This window comes from Arachis ipaensis, chromosome B7 (genome assembly GCF_059453495.1).
Source record: "Arachis ipaensis isolate K30076 ecotype BB chromosome B7, ASM5945349v1, whole genome shotgun sequence".
Taxonomy (NCBI): domain Eukaryota; kingdom Viridiplantae; phylum Streptophyta; class Magnoliopsida; order Fabales; family Fabaceae; genus Arachis; species Arachis ipaensis.
In genome coordinates, this window is record NC_142442.1 from 127,906,241 (window position 1) to 127,911,303 (window position 5,063).

Here is a 5,063-nt window from a genome sequence, read left to right on the forward strand (position 1 = left end):
GCCAGAAAATACCTGAAATCACAGAAAAATACACAAACTCATAGTAAAGTCCAGAAATATGAATTTAACATAAAAACTAATGAAAACATCCCTAAAAGTAACTAGATCCTACTAAAAACATACTAAAAACAATGCCAAAAAACGTATAAATTATCCGCTCATCACAACACCAAACTTAAATTGTTGCTTGTCCCCAAGCAACTGAAAATCAAATAGGATAAAAAGAAGAGAATATACTATAAATTCCAAACTATCAATGAAACAGAGCTTCAATCATATGAGCGGGACTTATAGCTTTTTGCCTCTTGAATAGTTTTGGCATCTCACTTTATCCATTGAAGTTCAGAATGATTGGCATCTATAGGAACTCAGAGTTTAGATAGTGTTACTGACTCTCCTAGTTTAGTATGATGATTCTTGAACACAGCTATTTTATGAGTCTTGGCCGTGGCCCTAAGCACTTTGTTTTCCAGTATTACCACCGGATACATAAATGCTACAGACACATAATTGGGTGAACCTTTTCAGATTGTGACTCAGCTTTGTTAAAGTCCCCAATTAGAGGTGTCCAGGGTTCTTAAGCACACTCTTTTTTTGCTTTGGACCTTGACTTTAACCGCTCAGTCTCAAGTTTTCACTTGACACCTACACGCCACAAGCACATGGTTAGGGACAGCTTGGTTTAGCCGCTTAGACCAGGATTTTATTCCTTTAGGCCCTCCTATCCGCTGATGCTCAAAGCCTTGGGATCCTTTTTATTTGCCCTTGCCTTTTGGTTTTAAGGGTCATTGGCTTTTTGCTCTTGCCTCTTGGTTTTAAGAGCTTTTGGCTTTTTCTACTTGCTTTTTCTTTCTATTTTTTTCGCCTCTTCTTTTTTTTTTCTGCAAGCTTTGTTCTTTGCTGCTTTTTCTTGCTTTAAGAATCATTTTTATGATTTTTCAGATTATCAAATAACATGTCTCCTTGTCATCATTCTTTCAAGAGCCAACATATTTAACATTCTTAAACAACAACTTCAAAAGACATATGCACTGTTCAAGCATACATTCAGAAAACAAGAAGCATTGTTACCACATCAATATAATTAGGCTAAGTTTAAGGATAAATTCAAAAGTCATGTACTTCTTGTTCTTTTAAGTTAAAACATTTTTCATTTAAGAGAGGTGATGGATTCATAGGACATTCATAACTTTAAGACAAAGTTACTAACTACTAATGATCATGTAATGAAGACACAAACATAGATAAGCACATAACATAGAAAACGAAAAATAGAAGAAATAAGAACAAGGAATGAATCCACCTTAGTGATGGTGGCGTTTCCTTCTTGAGGAACCAATGATGTCCTTGAGCTCTTCTATGTCCCTTCCTTGTTTTTGTTGCTCCTCCCTCATTGCTTTTTGATCTTCTCTTATTTCATGAAGGATGATGGAGTGCTCTTGATGTTCCACCCTTAGTTGTCCCATGTTGGAACTTAATTTTCCTAGGGAGGTGTTGATTTGCTCCCAATATTTATGTGGAGGGAAGTGCATCCCCTAAGGTATCTCAGGGATCTCTTGATTTGTAGCCACATGTTCTACCACTGAGCTATAGACCCTTGAGATGAATCTTTCCATCTCCCATGACTCGGAGGTGGAAGCCTTTGTCTTCCCTTTCCCTTTTCTGGAGGTTTCTCTGGTCTTAGGTGCCATTAATGGTAATGGAAAAACAAAAAGCTTATGCTTTTATCACACCAAACTTAGAATGTTGCTCGCCCTCGAGCAAAAGAAGAAAGAATAGAAGAAGAAGAAGAAGATATGGAGGAGATGGAGGGATGTGTGTATGGATGTGAGTGGTGAATAGAAAACAGAAGGGATGGTCATGAATGGAGAAAGAGAGGGTGAGGTAGGTAGGGATCCTGTGAGGTCCACAGATCCTGAGGTGTTCCTGTGAGGTCCACAGATCTTGAGGTGTCAAGGCATTTACATCCCTGCACCAATTTAGGCATGCAAAATGCCCTTGCACACAACTCTGGGCGTTCAGCGCCAGGTTGGTGCCCATTTTGGGCGTTCAACGCCCATTTACTGGCCATTTCTGGCGTTGAACGCCAGAACCATGCCTGTTCTGGGCATTCAGCACCAGCTTTTCTCCAGGGTGCAATTCTGGCGTCCAGTGCCCAGATGCTGCCCATTTTGGGCATTCAGCGCCAGAACCATGCTCTGTTCTGGCGTTGAACGCCAGACAGATGCTCCTCCAGGGTGTGATTTTTCTTCTGCTGTTTTTGATTCCGTTTTCAATTTTTATATTTATTTTGTGACTCCTCATGATCATGAACCTACAAAGACATATAACTAAGAAAAAATAGAGTTAGATAAATAAAAATTGGGTTGCCTCCCAACAAGCACTTCTTTAATGTCAATAGCTTGACAGTGGGCTCTCATGGAGCCTTACAGATGTTCAGAGCATTGTTGAGACTCTCCAACACCAAACTTAGAGTTTGGATATGGGAGTTCAACACCAAACTTAGAGTTTGGTTGTGGTCTCCCAACACCAAACTTAGAGTTTGACTGTGGGGGCTTTGTTTGACTCTGCTTTGAGAGAAACTTTTTCTGCTTCCTCTCCATGGATGCAGAGAGAGATCCTTGAGTTGTAAACACAAGGTTGTCCTTATTTAATTGAAGGATCAATTCTTCTCTGTCCACATCAATCACAGCTCTTGCTGTGGCTAGGAAAGGTCTTCCTAGGATGATGGATTCATCCTCTTCCTTTCCAGTATCCAAGACTATGAAATCAGTAGGGATGTAAAAGCCTTCAACCTTCACTAACATGTCCTCTACTTGTCTATAAGCCTGTTTTCTTGAATTGTCTGCCATCTCTAATGAGATTTTAGCAGCTTGCACCCCATAGATTCCCAGTTTCTCTATTACAGAGAGGGGCATGAGGTTTATTCCTGAACCAAGGTCACACAGAGCCTTAAAGATCATGGTGCCTATGGTACAAGGTATTATGAACTTTCCAGGATCCTGTCTCTTCTGAGGCAATGTCAGTTGATCCAGATCACTTAGTTCATTGGTGAACAAGGGAGGTTCATCTTCCCAAGTTTCAATGCCAAATAATTTGGCATTTAGCTTCATGATTGCACCAAGAAACTTGGCAGTTTGCTCTTCAGTAACATCCTCATTCTCTTCAGAAGAGGAATACTCATCAGAGCTCATGAATGGCATAAGGGGTCTTCCCCCTTGGGATTCACGTCCTCTCCTTCCCTTACAGGTTCGGCCATGGTGCTTACGTCAATGGCCTTGCACTCTCCTTTTGGATTCTCTTCTGTATTTCTTGGGAGAGTACTAGGAGGGATTTCAGTGATCCTTTTACTCAGCTGGCCCACTTGTGCTTCCAAATTTCTAATGGAAGACCTTGTTTCATTCATGAAACTCACAGTGGCCTTAGATAGATCAGAGACTAAATTTGCTAAGCTAGATGGATTCTGCTCAGAATTCTCTGTCTGTTGCTGAGTGGATGATGGAAAAGGCTTGCTATTGCTAAACCTGTTTCTTCCACCATTATTAAAGCCTTGTTGAGGCCTTTGATCCTTCCATGAGAGATTTGGATGATTTCTCCATGATGGGTTATAGGTGTTTCCATAAGGTTCACCTAAGTAATTCACCTCTGCTATTGCAGGGTTTTCAGGATCATAAGCTTCTTCTGCATAAGAAGCCTCTTGAGTACTGTTGGATGCAGCTTGCATTCTATTCAGACTCTGAGAAATCATATTGACTTGCTGAGTCAATATTTTGTTCTGAGCCAATATGGCATTCAGAGTATCAACTTCAAGAACTCCCTTCTTCATAGGCGTCCCATTACTCACAGGATTCCTCTCAGAAGTGTACATGAACTGGTTATTAGCAACCATGTCAATGAGTTCTTGAGCTTCTGCAGGCATTTTCTTTAGGTGAATGGATCCACCTGCAGAAGTATCCAATGACATCTTTGATAACTCAGATAAACCATCATAAAATATATCCAGGATGGTCCATTCTGAAAGCATGTCAGAAGGACACTTTTTGGTCAACTGTTTGTATCTTTCCCAAGCTTCATAGAGGGATTCACCATCTTTTTATTTGAAGGTTTGAACATCCACTCTAAGCTTGCTCAGCTTTTGAGGAGGAAAGAACTTGGCTAAGAAATCCGTGACCAGCTTATCCCAAGAGTTCAGGCTATCTTTAGGTTGAGAGTCCAACCATATTCTAGCTCTGTCTCTTACAGCAAATGAGAAAAGCATGAGCCTGTAGACTTCAGGATCTACTCCATTAGTCTTAACAGTATCACAGATCTGCAAGAATTCAGTTAAGAACTGAAAAGGATCTTCAGATGGAAGTCCATGAAACTTGCAGTTCTGCTGCATCAGAGAAACTAGCTGAGGTTTCAGCTCAAAATTGTTTGCTCCAATGGCAGCAATGGAGATGCTTCTTCCATGTAAATTGGAATTAGGTGCAGTAAAGTCACCAAGCATTCTCCTTGCATTATTATTATTTTCGGCTGCCATCTCCTCTTCTTGTTCGAAAATTTCTGAAAGGTTATCTCTGGATTGTTGTATTTTAGCTTCTCTTAGTTTCCTTTTCAGAGTCCTTTCAGGTTCTGGATCTGCTTCAACAAGAATATTCTTGTCTTTGCTCCTGCTCATATGAAAAAGAGAGAACAGAAAAATAATAATTATAGGGGTCCTTTTTACCACAGTATAGAGGTCCCAGTGTGAGTAGAAGAAAAGAAGAAGAAATTCGAACATAGATGGAAGAGAGGGTTCGAATTTGGGTGGGATGAAGTGTTAGTAGATGAATAAATAAATAGAAGGAGATGAGAGAGAAGGAGAATTTTCGAAAATAATTTTTGAAAAAGAGTTAGTGATTTTCGAAAATAGTTTTTTAAAAAGGTTAGTAGTTTTTGAAAATTAAGATTTAAAAATTGAAATAATTAGTTAATTAAAAAGAAATTTTGAAAAAGAGGGAGATATTTTCGAAAATTGGAGAGAGAGAGAGTTAGTTAGGTAGTTTTGAAAAAGATAAGAGAAAAACAAAAAGTTAGTCAGT

The 5,063-nt window shown here is 39.5% G+C and overlaps 1 non-coding gene across 1 annotated transcript; it reads left to right on the forward strand.

Annotated features, from left to right (window-relative positions):
- The first annotated feature begins 4,018 nt into the window (after positions 1–4,018).
- LOC148554079 (small nucleolar RNA R71) lies at positions 4,019–4,126 on the forward strand. The gene has a single exon (XR_015893612.1). It is a non-coding gene; the product is annotated as a small nucleolar RNA R71 (small nucleolar RNA).
- Positions 4,127–5,063: the final 937 nt, after the last annotated feature.